The sequence below is a fragment of the Bos javanicus genome, chromosome 16 (genome assembly GCF_032452875.1).
Source record: "Bos javanicus breed banteng chromosome 16, ARS-OSU_banteng_1.0, whole genome shotgun sequence".
Lineage (NCBI taxonomy): Eukaryota > Metazoa > Chordata > Mammalia > Artiodactyla > Bovidae > Bos > Bos javanicus.
In genome coordinates, this window is record NC_083883.1 from 45,346,398 (window position 1) to 45,363,566 (window position 17,169).

The 17,169-nt window shown below is 41.7% G+C and overlaps 1 protein-coding gene and 1 long non-coding RNA gene across 2 annotated transcripts in view; one reads left to right on the top strand and one right to left on the bottom strand.

The window, feature by feature from the left end:
- Positions 1–6,734, bottom strand: part of LOC133227835 (uncharacterized) — a 56,718-nt gene extending 49,984 nt beyond the window's left edge. The window contains exon 1 of the long non-coding RNA XR_009729968.1: positions 6,061–6,734. This is a non-coding gene — a long non-coding RNA (uncharacterized LOC133227835). The remainder of the gene's footprint in view (positions 1–6,060) is intronic.
- Positions 5,585–17,169, top strand: part of RERE (arginine-glutamic acid dipeptide repeats) — a 416,914-nt gene continuing 405,329 nt past the window's right edge. The window contains exon 1 of the mRNA XM_061382835.1: positions 5,585–6,091. The gene's annotated coding sequence lies outside the window, so the exon portion shown is untranslated. The remainder of the gene's footprint in view (positions 6,092–17,169) is intronic.

The following is a 17,169-nucleotide window of genomic DNA, read 5'->3' on the forward strand; positions in this document are numbered from 1 at the left end:
CAGTACACAGGCTTCTAATTGCAGTGGCTTCTCTTGTTGCGGAGCTCTGGCTCCAGGATGCACAGCCTTCAGGAGTTTCTGCTTGTGGGCTCTAGAGCACAGCCTCAGTAGTTGTGGTACACGGGATGAGCTGGCCCACGGGCATGTGGGCTTTTCCTGGACAAGGGATCAAACCTGTATCCCCTGCATTGCAAATGAATGAAGAGGGCCTGCCTGGTGGCTCAGAAGGTGAAGAATCTGCCTGCAATGCAGGAGCCCCTGGTTCAATCCCTGGGTTGGGAAGATACCCTGAAGAAGGAAATGGCAACCCATCCTCTGCATTGCAAGGTGGATTCTTAACCTCTGGACAACCAGGGAAGTCCCTCATTTGCTTATTGAAGGACATTCTGAATGCTTCCAAGTTAAAATGCTCTCTCAAGATGAAAAAGAAAGTAAGCAAAGAAGAATTTATTCTAGAAGTTGGAGTACTATGAGACATTTGGGGCTGAGAAGATCAGGAATGTGGATATTTTGAAATTAAGATGCCTTAAGTGTCAAAGACAAAGAGGCATTAAAGTGACTGTCTCAGAGATGTACAAATTAGACACCAAAGCTGGATGACAGAGGGTGAATTTTGCAGGATTGTGAGTTACTTGCCAGTTTCCTCTGTGTGTATATATGCCTTGGATTGAAAAAACAATGAATTTGGGTGGCTAATAGCACCTGCCACATCAATGTTATAAGATTAAATTCTGATAACCCAAATGATGTGGTAGGATCTAAAATATATTTTCTTTGGCCTCCTCCTTCCAAAGGGCTCTTTGTGATCCACGCCAGCTTTCTTTGTTCACCATTTAGACAAAATAGGGTTTGTGGATAATTTTCAAGTCCCCATTATTATGACCTTATTCTCCCTAGAAAACTACACCTTCCCTCCAAGGTAAACCTAAGGAATTTACCAATAGATGCAGAGGAAACGCTAATTTTGAAATGCAGCTTTCCCCAGGGTAGAATCCACTGGCTCTTTGGCTTGCTCAGTTAACAGTGGACAGCTGTTTATAACAGGAAGTGTGGAATAGCACGTCTCCCTGAGACCGCAGGCAGACAAAGGAGGAGGACAGCTAATGATCAAACTTGGAATTGGGCCAAGACAAGGAAAATCAGCATCTCCTCCCCTTCACTCTTTCACAAAGCCCTGTGTGACTTTTCAATCACCACACGTGGTCAGAAGTCAGATTTGGGGTTTAGATCTCACCCAAAAGGAATCCTCAAGCCCTCGGACAGCATGCTGTGCTATTGGCTGGCTGAGTGTGACTCAGAGAGGAGCATGCTCCACTTGTACTCCCTCTGGTTGAAAGAAAATTCATCAAGTCAGGAGTTGAACTGAGAACCTTAATTGCTGCCCACAATTAGCCATGTCCAAACAAAGGAAAAAGGTTTCTGATTTTGATCCTTTTTTTGGAGGAAAATATGTTTCACTTTTGTATGTGTCTGCATGTATGACATGTGCTTCCTGTAATTTGCAATAAGCCCCCAATAATCACCCACTGCCCCATCTCAAGTCACTGGGGGGACTTTCAAAGTCTACCATGGGTTTCTTCTTGTCCTGAGGAAGGAGGCTGGAGAGGGAGCAAGTCTGGTTCACAAGAGATAATAAAGTACAAACCCACTGTGGGTATGTAAGGTGAGTACTGAATGCCTGCAGAAAGAGGGGCTGCAATGAGAAAGGAGTAAGTAGCCATTACTGCTGGTGGATGGACTGAAAAAGTACAATGGTGTGTGTGGGCGGGTAGCTGAAGCTCATTATTGGCTGGTATCTGCATGACATAAACTTGAAAGGCAAATTCAAAGAAAATGCCTAGAAATGAGCTTCAGTCTGTTACCAGACTGGATAAAGTACCCCGGTTTTGCTTAAGGCATTTTAGGGGAAAATAATTTACTTGTTCTAAAGCTTGAGTGCTTCTGGTGAATTATGAAGGCTAGTTACTGGCCATATGTTCAAATAATTTGAATTCTTTTTTTTAATTGTAAAAATTATACGTTTGATATAAAAAGAAAAAAATCAAACAGAACAGAGTTGAATGAAGTCAAAAGTCAGTCTCCTCTTCCTGCCTCATTTTCCTTCCACGCCTGGTGGATACGTTTCCTGGTGCACAAGTTTCTAGATGTTTTGAAGCATATACAAAATGGTTATTTTTAGACTACAAATGGAATTATACTTTACATAATTGTTCTGTGACTGGCTTTTTTCATTTAACTCTGAACTGTGGCTACTATTCTTTATTAGTTGTCAGATTTACTGCATTCTTTTTGAAAGTTGTAAGGTATTTCATTGTATGTTTGTACCATAATTCATGTAAACATTTTTTGTTGATGGGTGTTGGGCTTTTTTCGGGTTTTCACTATTATAAATAACATTGCAAGTCTTTTATATATATTTTTGTATGTTTGTGCAAAATTATTTGTAGAATGGCTTTCTAGAAGCAGAGTCACTGGATCAAAGGGTATGGGTATTTATCATTTTCATAGATTGTGCCAAATTGTGTTCCAAAAAATGGAATGATTACATTTTTACCAACAGTGCAGCAGAGGGCCTGTTTCCCCACATTCTCATCAATATTTTTGAAGTTAGAAAAAATTCCTAAGAGGTGATTTTAATTTGCTTTTATTTCATTTTGAGTATATGTTTACTGAACACATTTTTTTCTGTGACTTTTTTTTGCTTATATACAATATTTTGTGTATGAGCACAAATGTATATCAATGTTTTTCCATTGATTTCTTTTTTTCTTACAAATTTGAACAAGCTCTTTGTATTCAGGAAGTTAGCCCTGTTGCATAAGTGTTGAAAATATTTCCCCTCTGATAGCTTGTTTCTTGCAGTGCTATGGTATTTTTTATGCTTTATAGTGATATAAAATATTTATGCAGCAAAATTTATTGATATTTTTTCTTTATGACCTCTGGGCTTCCTTTCATGCTTAGAAAGAACTTCCCCAACTTATGACTGGAAAAAGTTTTAGTATTCCTTTAATACTTTTATTGTTTCATTTTTAAAAATTACAAAATATCTGACATATACAAAAAATGAGCATAACCTATATGTAGGTTATAGAAGACAATAATAAACACAAGTAAACTCAACCTAAGAAACAGTGGCTTAGTGGTTTCAATTTTTACATTTAAAATATATCCATTTATAATTTAGGGAAAGAGGTTTAGGAATAACAGAAATATAATTTTAAAAAATTCTGTTTTTCTGAGTTGCTTTTGTTTACCCATAGAGCTATCTGATTACTCAACACCATTTATTAAATAATCTCTTTTTCTCCTGGCTTCTTTTAAATAATAGTATTATATCTGATTTGACTTCTGTATACAAATTAAATCACTTCTACTCATAGTAAGATATATAAAATAACTAACAAAAGTCCTTCTTGATGTTATCAGGTTCAGATAAGTAATCTCCATATTCTAAAGCTTGCCAAAAGGAACATAAGGAAACTTTTTCTAATTTCATCATGGGAAAAATAACCCACTAGATATTTGAACTCTTTCACCTTGAGCAAGTTATTTAACTTTCCTAAGCCCCAGTTTCTTAACCTTTAAAATGGAGATACTAATAATACACTTCATGAACTGCTGTCAGGACTAAGTAGGCTAAGAAAGCAACATGCTTTGCCTGGTGCTTGGAACATAATAAGCTTTCAGTCAATGGTTTAATCATTGTTCTTATTACACTATATTGTTATTACCTTATCAGTCTCTAAGTTCCTTGGAAGGAACCCTGTATTCTGTGGCTTTATGGTTGGACTACAATTCTTGCATGGGATTGTTATAGTTAAACAGGTCTAGTTGGCTAATTTTTGGCCCAATACCATAATATTATACTTTATAACAATATGGAATTTCAAGACTTTTAAATCTACATTTAAAAAATAAGAAGTGAAAATGATGTCAGTCCCTCTCAGATTTCAAGAACCTCTCTCTTCCCTGCTGAATGGCTCTGCAGGATCCACTGGTATCCTCTTAGAACTATCGTCCATTCCTCCACTACAGAGCTGAAACTTTATTAGAAACAGTGCTTCTGTAAATGTAGATTTTGATGGCAAGCAAAGCCATCTAATGCACTTTACCCTTCATCATTTCCAAACTGATGTGGAATAGTTCCATCTGTATCTAGGAGGTTGAGAGCTGTTTATCGAATTTATGATGTTGTAAAATTCAGTTCTCACATTATTAGAGATATGGTGGTATTAACTAGTTTCCCCATTTCATAGCTGAAGGAATTTCAGCAGAAAGGAATTTTCCTGCTTAAAGTTACTCTGAAAGGTAGTGGCAAAGACCCATTTGATTTTAGATGTCTGGGTCACCATCAAATAGTATCTATTAGTCCTATTATTTTTTAAACTGTTGGATGTGGAAATTGCAATCTGTATAGATATTGCAAAGAGAAAATTATCACTTTATTTGAAAGTGATGAGTGAATTATTTTGTGCTATGTTCTATCCCTTAATTATTCTATTATATACAGATCTGAGCTCCTTCAGGAAGAGTGTACGATATAAGGACCACTAAGCATTTCAGTGTATTAACAAACCAACAATAGGTTGATGATTCACCCTGGATTCTTGCCAGGGTCTGTGAAAGAACTCAATAAGCATGATATGCATTTCAAAAACTGCTAATCATAATTAAAAATTCCCCAAACCCCTCAATCCTATAAATTATATTAAATAGAATCTGAACATTTGGCGTGCCCCGCAATTCCCTTATAGCAGTGGAGACCCTGTGATTATCGGTTTTTGGGAAAGTGGGACACAATATTTCTCAAAGAAAAGGTGATACTTGGATTTTTTTTTTCCCTGATTTTAGATTTTTTCAAACTTACGGCAGAGTTGTGTACATTCCTCGCTTTCCGAAATCTGCTCTGTGTCTGTGTCCCTTCTTTTTTCCTTGATGAGACTTTCTTTTTAGGCTTCCTATTTTTATAATTGTTTTTTTCATATTGGCAGTGCAATCTACCAACCAATTTCTTTTTTCTTTTTCTAAATACTCTTTTGCCAAAGACTTATTCTGAAGACGTTAATGCGCATCAGAATTTCGAGTCTTGGAGCGAATCTTTCGAACCCACTCTGGTCCCCCCAGGGATATAAATCCGCGTTTTAAGTGGCTGAAAAAGCAAACCGTGACCCTGGTAATAACAGGAGCAACTGGACTCCGGCCACCCCGGCCCCTGGGACCTGCCCGCTGCGCGCTGCGGCCCGGGACCCGCACAAAGACGCAGCCAGCCGGGAGATCAGCCCACGGCCCGGTCGCTGCCTGGAGCTCGCGCTCGAGCCTGGCCGCCGCGTCGCAGGGGCTCGGCCGCTCCCCTCCTTCCCTTCTGCTCATTTTATTAGAAATTAGAAAAAAAAAAAGAGAGAGGGAGAGACAGAGAGAGAGAGCGCTCAAAGAAGTCCCACCCCCTCTGCCCGCCCTCCGCCTCCCATTGGCGAGGCCTCCTTGCGCGTCACTCCAGGTCGCGCCAATGGCAGGGCGCGATACTGCGAGGTGGGCTGGGCCCGAGCGCGGAGTGGGCGGCGGGTCGGTGCAGCAGCCCCGCAGCGGTTCGGCCACCATCGCCGAGACGCCGCTGCTACCACAGACGCTCGCGAGCCGCCCCCCGCGCTCCCAGCCTCCTCTTCCTCCTGCACGCCTGAGACGCTCGCCCGGCTCGGGTCTAGCCCCCGCCTCCGCCTCCCCGCTCCTCTCCCCTCGTTTGCCTCCCACATTGTCTCTGCCTCGTTTTCTCTCCTAGTTGAGAGGAAAAAAAAAAAAAAAAAAAATCACCATCATCCTCCCGGAGCCCCCTCGCCCTCAGAAAAACAAAACCAGACATGAGCCTGGGCTCTCGCTCCTGAAGGACTGGCCAAGCGCAGAGGCTAGGTGGGGCCCGCACGAAAGGTCACGCGAGGGAAGCCCCCGTAGCCCCTGGCTCTGTTCCCGTGGCCGGCCCGCCCTCGGCCCGAGTCCGGCGGCTCCAGCCCCGCGGGCCTGCAGCCCTGTCCCCCCACTTTCCCGGGAGCCGGCCGAACACACCTCCATTGATGGTGTAGCGCATCCGGGGGAGGTGAGTCTCCGAGTGGCCCGCGCGCGGCGTCTGCCCGCAGTTGTGGCCCCTCGTCCTGGGCGCGGGGGTGGGGCGGGCCCGAGGAGTCGGCTTGGAAGCCGGGGTCCCGGGTGGGGGCCGCTCATGGCGGGGCAGGCGGGAATCAAGGGCAGGGGCCGCTCGACCCTGTGCCGGCCAGGTAACTGTCCCTTTCGCCTGCTGACCCCGGCTCTTTCTTTGCTGCTCGGTCTTGCTCTGCTTTGACTTGTCTGAGGTTAAACTCTTTCATGTGACTAAAATCATGGGCTGAACTGGGGGGCGGGGGCGAGGAGGGAGGAAGTCCAGGACCGAAACTGCGAATTTCTTGAATGTTTGCGGATTTGAGGGGTCGTCAGGGGGAGGACTTAAAGTATCATTTTCCCATTAGGGGAAGATTCTTTGTGTTCGAAATCTCTAGTTCTCTGCTCTGTGTGCTGCTTGAATTTTAAAACCAAAATTCACTTGCAGTAGAAAAGATTCTTACTTATCCTGTTTTAGTTTGTCTCTCTGAAGGAGAGTGGCTTTCATGTTTATTAGTAGTAGTAGTAGTGTTTTTTTTTTTTTTTTTTTAAGGTTTTGGAAAGAAGAAAAAGTAGTTTTACATAGATTGTGCGTGTGTGTCGGGAGGGGGAAAGCGTTGCAGGTTTCCTTTCCTTTGAAACTGGTTGTTTGAGAAGTTGTTGAAAGGAAAACAAAATGATTCATTGTTGAATTGTCATTTTCCTCTGCCTCTTTTCCAAGGTTTGGTTACAATTTTTCTGGATTACAGATTTCAAACATTGATTTAAGCAGAATGTGTCCTTGAGAAACTGGGCGCTTTAAATGTTTCAGTATGTGTTACTATTTTGAGGTACATTTAGAAAGTAGTTTTGTATGAATCTTGAAATAGCTTTCTCCAAAGCAATTTTTTAAACACTAGAAAGATAACTAGTAAAAGGGTAACTCACAGTGAATTGCAAAACAAACATTGTAACACAAGATTAATGCAGCCTATGTTTAAGATTTGAAACAATTTTGATAATTGCTTTCCATTTAAAGTGAGACCTTTTTGTCTGGTGTGCACTGGTTTCTTTCGGCTCAGTCTGTTGGGGGAGGGGAGAGAGGATGGATCTAGACAGTAATAAAATCATCTTTGAGTAGCTGTTGCCATTCCTGGATCTGGTTGCTGAGTTAATTCCACCGTAAATTATAAACCAGTTTTGATTTCGGTGGCCTGGGCTGGATAGAAAGCTGGCTTCCAGCTCTCCCTGTTGTTGTTGAGGTCGAAGGGAAAAGAGGCAGACACACACACACACACACACAGACACAATACCAGGCAGAGGGCTCATTGTTCTTCCATACACACATTCATTCTCTCTCTCCCATATTTGGGACTAGGTTTGCACAGACAAACACAGCTCTTTTGGGGAGAGGGGAGAGGAGATGGGGGAAGGGTGAGTGCTTTTCTTCTTCAGCTTTCTCTCACCTATCTCCTGTCTGGCCTTTTTTTTTTTTTTTTAATTGCAACCTTGTAAGAGGGAGAAGAGTATGTCGGAAACTAAAGGACACTCAAAAACATGTTCAGAGATGCCTCTTTCCCACCGTCCTTTCTTTGCTTTGCAGCCCTGGTTTCAACTGCTCTTTCTTTTTTTGTGTCTGTAAAGATAAAATCCCTTATTACATGTCGTGGCCTTACAGTCAGCTTTTGAATTCCTCATTGCCCCTGACTCTGCTGGGGACAGTGATGTGTTCAGTTGACTGTTACTGTAGTGACTGTGACCAGGGTCATCTTTTCTAGGTAGAAGTAGATTGTCTCAGTTAAGATAATAAAAATTGTATTTGAGGTTAATAGTTGGCAAAGTGTGTTATGTTTTGATGTATTCGTGGTCTGAAGGTTTGATACCCAGGTATTCTGGCTAGTGAGCTGTCACTGTGTATTGTTTTGTAAATAGGGGTTATAAGAAAAGATCTGGTTTTCTGCTTCAGGGGCTAATGTAGAGGCTTCTTGGAACACTGGACAGGGAATAGGCTGATAAGAGTTCAGCTGGGTTAACCCAGCTCTGGGCCAAGGATGAAGGTTGGTGTGAATTAGATGGGTGCAGACTAGCACCTTCTACTGGTTAATTGCCTTGAAGGATGCAGAGGCAGAGGATGGGGGAGGGGATTAACGGCTGAGGCCTAATGATTTTCTTTTGAACACAGTTGTAGTGCCTTCCTGCAAATGCTACTTCCCTGAGCCGCTCATACAGATGCCCTCTGACAGGGATGGCTGCAGTGAGACTTTTTCCACTACTGGCTGCCTTGAATTAATTTGCTCTATTATTAGAAGTATTTATGCATTGTGACTTCCAAGGACTCCCTGTCTTTTATGGGAAATACAATTTGTCTTGAAATATTTTTTTAAAAAAGGAGTTGCTTTGTATTCTTGTGTTGGAAGCTCTATGTACACTAACAGTCTTTAAAAAAGTTTTCAGTATCATTAGTAAAAGGTCAATAGACCTACCCTATGGAAAAGAAAAATCCCAGCCCTGGACCCAGAGGTTTTCCTCAGAGATTTAATGAGAGGTGGGTGGGTGGGGATGGAAGGGTAGGAGAGGAGCTCACTGAAATCAGCAGTTTTTCTTATGTAATAGTGTGACATGTCAGTAGTGTTTCCAGCAGTCATATAAACATAAATAAAATTACATCTGTTAGGTTAACTTATTCTATGGGTTAGAGTAAAAAAGAAAAAATAGAGTCAAGAGAAAATGTGAAATAAGTGTACAGATTAACACAGAAGCCCAAACTCCTGCTCAAAGGCTCTAAGCCAAGGTGTGGTTTCAGAGATAATCTGCTTGATAAATGCCTCACAGAATTTTTATCATTGCACATCCTACCCGTCTCAACTGTCTTAAACAAAATGAACCAGCCGAGAAGTTTGCCGTGGCAAGGGTGACTTGATGTAGGATAAACATCTTCTGTTCCAGACTGGCTGCTCTTAGGAATGTGATTTCTGACTCACTTTGCTTTCAAAGCTTAGAGTGTAATCTCTAAAGGTGTGGATCTTTCACAATGAAATGTGAACAGGTCAACTGTATTATTTATTCAGCAGTGATAGAGTCAGGTAATTTCAATCCAATATGTTCTCTGCCAGTGTTTTGTTGCAAGGTAACTAGAGTTACAGAACCAATTCACAACAAAAATGTAATCAAAATCAAGAAATAAATGCATCAGTTATTTTTTGAACTTTGATTTATTGTTTAGGCCAAAAGTTTTTAAAAAGTGAGACAGTAATCACTGTCAGGTCCTGCAACAATTCTGTGTAATAGTGAACAGAAATGTGCCAGGTGCTGTAAACACACACACACACACACAAGAATATGGCTTGTGCCCTTCTAAAAACCAGTATATGTTGAATATTACTATGGATTTAGTAAGCACCCTTTGCTTTTAAAATTGGTTTTGACTCTTTAACATCATGTTCAAATTTCAGTAATCATAAAAAATTAAGTAGCAAAATAAGCTGTATATGCTAAATTCTTTGGGGAATTTTGTGCTCTTTACTAACTCCTCTTGGCAGTTTCTTTTGCAGTTGATTTGAAGGTTAAGATAGCAGAAAATTCAGGTGTTTAAGTGAGTCATTAGTGTAACATAGCTGTGAACTTCATCACACACACACACATACACACCCTAAAACAATGCACTATTGTCTGAGATAATCAGTTTCTGATAATGCTTTTCATCAGCATTATCACAGGGCTTTTCGACAACCAGGAATTCCTCTTGAATCATAGTTAAGTGATCGTTAATTATTAATACCTTGGTAATTATTCCATATTTCTAGCTCTACTTGTCCTCTCTGAGTGTGATTTGGGGAGCTTGTTGGCTTGTGCTTAGTTTCTTGCCTAATAGCGTTTGAGTGTTTTTTAAATAATAAAGAGAAAAAGCTTAAGATTGCTTAAGTCACTTTAACGAACATTTGCCTACAAATAACTCAAATATGCTGAAATACTAAATATATTTACTAGACTGGATTTTGTTTGGAATTGTGATTTGTGTTACTTGTTGGTTTGGCAATAATGTAAGATGTAATATGGGTCTGTATATTAGGTAACTAGGTCAGTAGAACTGCTAATAGCGTGTAAGCGGTTTTTGGGTAAGGTGACCTGTTTGTGCCAGTGTAAAATTGTTGTTTCTGTTTGGTAAAATTTGCCAGTGTGTCAGCAGCATACCTCACTGTGGACTGTTTCCTTATATGGTTACATTACAAAATGATATGACCTGTAATTCATAGATCATTTGGTATTTGAGGAATCCTTACTGCTTATTTGTCTTGGGCTTTTGCATCAGAAGTAGAAGCCGTGGGTCATGCTCTGATTTTAAACTAGTTATACATATGATTTACTGTAAGGGTTTAGGACAAGGAACAGGAAATCTTCCAAGTCATTCTCACGTATTAGGCAAAAGTGGAACAGAAATGTGAACCTTGAGAGCCAGGCCTCACAGAAGCACCGCAGGTTCAGATGGGCCTTGTGAATGCTGAACACTGTTAGTAAGAGTGTGGATACTGGCTAGCTTTTGTGACCAGATTACCTCATTGCCTCCTCAGTGGGAAGAGTTTGTTGGCCATATACCCTATTTCAGGGCAATGTGTAGATGTCCAGACTACATAAGGCACCACTCAGGAGGGGCCGGTATTTACACCATGGGCTGGACTAACCTGGAAGAGAGCTTGTGAGCAGACATGGCCATGCAACATCTCTAGACAGCACGGAGAGCCCCTCCTGCAGAAACCCATTGGAGCACACACGCTCGGCAGAGCATGCGTGTGCCTGTTCACTAACAACTACAGTGTCCACCAGCTCCCAGAGGCCTGATTCCTGATGCACTTACTCCTAGGGGTGGGAAGTGGGAGTGGGTGGTGTGGTGGTGGCACTTACTGTGTATGTTGAGTGTGAGCCGGCGGGAGTGTGGGCATGTGTCTGTATGTGTGTGTTTGGAGGAGCTGCTGGGGAGGCTGTGGAAACCTAGCCCCCTGGGAGAACCTGGCTACCCTGGGGAAGTATGTCCTTACTGGAACAGCCTGGCTCCATTCCTCGTGGGATGGGGAGGCTCTGGCCACTGATTTAAAAATGTTTGATGTATGAAAACCTCATTACAGTGAATTTAAACTAGATGCTCCTTGTTAAAGCCAGAGACCGTGTTGCTCCTGCCCATTCCCTTTCCTTCCCCTCTCCCTTCTTTCTGGGTGGGTCACTGAACGTGGCTGACGGGTGTCCTCCGGCTGCTTTGGCAGGGCCACAGCAGAAGGTTGTTCAGATTGAACAGTAATATGCTAGCTTACAGTTTCTGCCAAAGGAAGGCGTTCCTTTTCTGCACAAGGCACTAAACTGCCAGAGCTGACCCACCTGATTCCCTGCTCTTCACTCAGCTGTTTTATCTCTGGTTCCTTTGTGTCTTTGTGTCTCTGCTTCCACCTCCACTAAGGACTCTCTCAATATATTCAGTTTCCCAGGAAAGAAGATTTGATAGGTTGTAAGTTACCGTCACTGTTGGTAGAGGGTTTGGGGCCAGACCACCTCTTCAGCTACCGACCTGCCTTCTGGTTGGCGGAGTGCTCGCCCTTCACCCCAGCTGTTAGGAGCTGAGGGGATGGCAGACATTCTGAACAGTGGCCTGTGCAAAGGGAAGTTTTTTCTGTTTTTTTTTTCCTATCACGTTTTTTCCATCTTCATTTCCCCTGACATCTGGTGCAGCTGTTGTTGCTTCTGGTAGCTTATCTAACAGTTTATTTTGCTTTAAGAAGCTCTACAGAGTAATAGCTGGTAGTCAGTCACACTCTCTTTTTCAGGTGAGATCATTTCATTGCATTTGTCTTTTTTTTTTTTTTTTAAATTTCCTGTTAATCTCCCCATCTACTTAGCTGCCTGCCCAAGTTGGTGTTTCCCCAGCTGTAGTCATGGCATATTAATATGCTGCAAGTATTTTACGTTTTCCGAGGTCACATAGATTATAATGCATATTAGCACTCTGAAGCCTTAAAAAGTAGGACTATTGTATGCAAAAGGTTTTTTCTTTTTCCCCCCCTTCCCTAAAGAATAACTATCATGTTTTAATGAGAACCAATAGTCTGTAGAACAGTTTGAGAAACACATATAAAGCTAATCCTTTGTTAATAGGCAGCTTGTTCTTTTTTCCTTAACAATGAAGAAGTAAGTTCTGGGTGTTACTGTTACAATGCCTTGCTGCTCTGTACTGTTTCTTCAAGCAAGTTTTGCACTCTAGTACTTCCAAGGGGACCACATAACCTTTGTTTCCACCTTACACAGTTGTCATTCTGCAGTTATTTTTGATTGTTGCATCTGTTATCCCTCATTCCATCTTTTAATTGGATCAAATCAATATTTTTCTTTTTTAACTCTGCTTCAGTAACTGAATTCTTATTCAAGATATAATCACTTTATTTTTGGACAACTGCAGTCAGTTGTATAAGCATAAGCACTGGCAAGACTCTTCTAGCAAATAAATAGAAACAGGTACTTAACTATGTAGTTCATTGAGGTAAGCCTTATAGGCACATAAAGATGAAGAGAGCAGCCTTCTAGAAATTTTCTCTATACTGGCCACTGGTGTGTACTTAACTGTTAGAAGTTAAGATAGTGTTTTAGGGCATAGACAACAAGATCCTACTATATAGTATAGGGAACTAACTGTATTCAGTATCCTGTGATAAACCATAATGGAGGGTTTTCCTGATGGTCCAGTGGTTAAGAACATTCCTGCCAATGCAGGGGACATGGGTTTGATCCTTGGTCTGGTAAGATCCAACTAAGCCCATGTGCCACAACTACTGAGCCCCCTCCCTAGAGCCTGTGCTCTGCAGCGAGAGAAGCCACCACAGTGATAAGCCTGCACACCGCAACTAGAGAAAGCTCGTTTATGCAGCAGCAAGGAACAGCACAGCCAAAAAACAAACAAACAAAAGAAACACTTTAAAACCGTAATGGAAGAGAATGTGAATAAGAATGTGTGTGTGTGTGTGTGTGTGTGTATATGTAACTGAATCACTTTGCTGTGCAGCAGAACTTAGCAAAATATTGTAGATCATACCTCAATAAAATAAGTTTAAAAAAGGATAAATGTTTCAGAGACACACAGCCCTATTGGCTTGTATTAGTTATGTGTTGTTGCATAGCAGATTACCTCAAAATTTGGTGATAGCACAGTAAAATTTACCCTCTCACAGTTTTTGTGGTTGGTTGTCTGAAAGTGGCTTAGTAGTTTTGGCCCAGAGGTGTCTCCTGAGGTGGCAGCTGGCACCGCTGTATCTGACGGCTTGACTGGGGCTGGAGGCTCTGCGTCCAGGTGGCTTACACACTCGGCTATAGGCAGAAAGGCCTGCAGGGAGCCTCAGTTGCTTGCCGCAGGGACCTTTCCATTTGGTGGGTGACTGCATTGTGAGGCATTTGGCTTCCCCCAGAAAGAGGGGAGGGAAGTAGGAGCAAGGAAGTAAGAAGGTTTTTTATGACCTACTCTCAGAAGTCACAGGGCTTCCCAGATGGCACTAGTGGTAAAGAACCTCCTTGCCATGGGTGTGCAAGTGTTCCCCATCCTGATCCTCCCTCACACATGTACACCCATGGCTGATTCATGTGAATGTATGACAAAAACCACCACAATATTGTAAAGAAATTAGCCTCCAATAAAATAAAAATAAAATAAAATAGGGCAACATATGGTGATCAATAAAACAAATAAGCATTAAAAAAAAAAAAAAAAAAGAACTTCCTTGCCAACGCAGGAGATACAGTAGACTTGGGTTCAGTCCCTGGGTGGGGAAGATCCTCTGGAGGAGGACATGGCAACCCACTCCAGTATTTTTACTTGGGAGAATTCCATGGACTGAGGAGCCTGGTGGGCTACAGTCCATGGGACCGCAAAGAGTCAGACACGACTGAAGCGACTTAGTACACAGCAAACAGAAGTCACACACTGTCACTTCCATCATATTCTGTTAGTTAGAATCAAGTCACTGAATCTAGCCTGCTGGCAAAGAGAAGGGAATTAAATTAAGTTCAGTTCTTGAAGGGAGGAGTATCAAAGAATTTGTAGATTTTAAAACTACCACAGGGGTTCAAAGGAGAGAGAGGTAGAAGATTAAAAAAAATCTTTCCCCTTTGATTAGTTATCTTCAAGTAGTGCTTTACTTAAACTAGCAGGTAGTTGCTGGTTCTAAGACAAGAGTGATGTCACCATAACCTCACATTATGCATCTTCTTCCTCTGTCTTTGCTGAGATATTATTGATTTCCTACCTTTCTGTTGTTCTTACATCACATTTTATCTATTTCAGTTAAAACTGTGCTTTGGACACACTGCCTTAAGTTACTTTGGTTTGGCTGCTGGGATTTCCTACCAGTGAAGTACCTTCAGTTCTCTAGCCTTGCCACTCCCGTTATCACTCCATGGTGTGTACTGTTGGCATTTATAACCTATTGTTAATCATATTCCTGCTATTAGATTGTAAACCCCTGGAAGGCAGAAGGCTTTCCTTTGACTACGCCAGTGTGTATACTCTGGATGTATTGCATGTGTTCTGTAATACATATTTCATTGTGTTTTAAGACGGCATCAGTAGTAAGATGCACTGTATTTTATGTACCTCTAAGAAAGAAAATAACGCTGGCAATTAAACTGCGTAAGACCTGTCCCGGTTCTACTGATACACAAATGTAAAACATTGTGCACCTTAGAATTATTGAAATTTGGTCATCTGTTCAGGCCATCATTCTTTTCATAACTGTGTATTCCTTGGGAAGCATTTCTGAACTCAGATTTGGAGTACATTATTTCCTCCCATTGGAATGGTGTTAGAGGTGGTGTTCCTGCCTAAAGATTTAGCGTGAAAAACTTAGCTATGACCAACAGTACATTAAAAACATGATACCAAGGCTTCCCTGGTGGCTCAGTGGTAAAGAATACACCCGCTAGTGCAGGAGACATAGGTTTGATCCCTGGTCCAGGAATAGCCCACATGCCCTGGGCCACAGCTGTTGAACCTGTGCTTTAGAGCCTGGGAACTGCCACTACTGAAGCCCACTGGTCTAGAGCTGGTGCTCTGCAACAGGAGAAGCCACCACAATGAAAAGCTTATGCGGCACAACTAGAGAGAGCAGCCCCTGCTTGCCGCAACTCTAGCAAAGCCTGCACAGCAGTGAAGACCCAGCACTGCCAAAAATTAAATAAATAATTAAAGCAAACAAACAAAACTGATGTTACCATAAACCTGTAGTCATTGTAGTTCTAGTTCCCATAGAGTAGGTAGAACTATTATATATTTTGATTTATAATGTACTATATATATGTGTGTGTAGTACAAATACATCACTTTACTTCATCATCAATTTGGATTAAATTGTCAACTTAACTTAAATATTGGTGTTCCTCATGATTCTGTCCATTAACTCCTCCCTCAGCGCTGTCTTCCAGAGTGTCCTCATTCTACCTCATGCTTCCAACCTGCAGTTTTATAAATGCAGCCCTGAACTTTTTTCTGAGATCCAGACCCATGTTGCACTCTGTCTCCTTGGATGTTTTTTGGGCACTGAGCCTCAAAATTTACCAATCTGTATTTGTCCATCCTTGTACTGTTGCAACAAAGTAGTTAAGAACTCTAGACTCTGACGGTAGGCAAGTTGCTTACCTTTCTGTGGCTCAATTTCCTTATCTGTGATGTGGGGGTAATAAGTACTCATGTTTATTTTGAAGATCAATGTAATTAATACATACAAAGTGCTTGCAATGCCTCTGGTAAATAGTAGTAAAGTGTTAGTTGCTCAGTCATGTCCAACTCTTTGTGAGCCCATGAACTGTAGCCCTCCAGGCTCCTCTATCCATGGAGTTCTCCAGGCAAGAATACTGGAGTGAGTAGCCATTCCCTTCTCCAGGGGATCTTCCCAACCCAGGGATCGAACCTGGGTTTCCCACATTGCAGGCAGATTCTTTACTGTCTGAGCCACCAGGGAAACCTCCTAGTAAATAATAAGTGATCTGTAAATATTAGCCTATTTAAAAAAAAATTGTTACTGTCATCATTGTCATCCATAGGTCTAGTTTTTGGCTGTGTTCCCTTTCGTCATCCACAGCGCTCAACAGCAAGGAGATAGGTAGGAGTAATGGGTTCAGATGAGCTCTAAGTTAGCAACTGTTAAGTTTTTACTATTCCTTGAATATAGGAGATGCTACAGAACAGGACATGATTAAATACAAAGTGAATAACAGACCATAGAGTAACGGTGAGGTTTGGTGTGTTAATGAGTAAACATGTCATAGCTTAGCTGTCCTTCTTTCTAGTGATGTTCCTAAAGGAACTTTATGTAAGTAGAACAATGGCAAGTGGGAGATTCAGCATATTATTTTTTTATTAATTGGGCTTTTGGTCAAAATACCAGTAGAGAGCTATTCTGGTAAACTGGGATGTGTATTGCTAAAACTTAAAGCCTAGGCAAGGGGTCTCCCTTCCTCCTAAATCTGCCCTGCTTTTTCCTATGGCTGTGAAAACCCAAACATTAGTCTTTTAGGACTTGTAGGAGAGAAATAAGCAAGAGCAAGATCGCCATCCCTGGTGATATATGTGTGTGACCTTTAATCTGCAGTTAATATTCAGACTCATAAACAAGGCCGATCAGTGTTTTGAACTGTGACCCAGTCAGATTGGCATTTTGTGGGCCCAGCTTCAGCTCTCTGGCGAGCTTGGCCTGCGGTTGTCTGTCTAGCAGCCCTACATTCTGACTTTTCTTAGGTCAGCCCCTGGGTCCTGGGGAAAGGTGCAAAGTAGTTTTCAAATTTAAGGGTAAGATTACTCTTTGAGATGAAACTAAGGAGAAATGTTGTGTGATAAATAAGATTTGCCATTTGGAAAAGTGGCCCACCAATAATGATAGCTACTGTGGCATTTCAGTAATGTGCTGATTTTAATTTTGATAACACGAATGTAATCTCTGAGGAACATGATTATATATGATTATGTTAGCAGAGCAGAACTGAAGCCTGATCGTATTGTAGTCAGTCTGAGATGACTATGAAGATAGGGGAGGATGATTA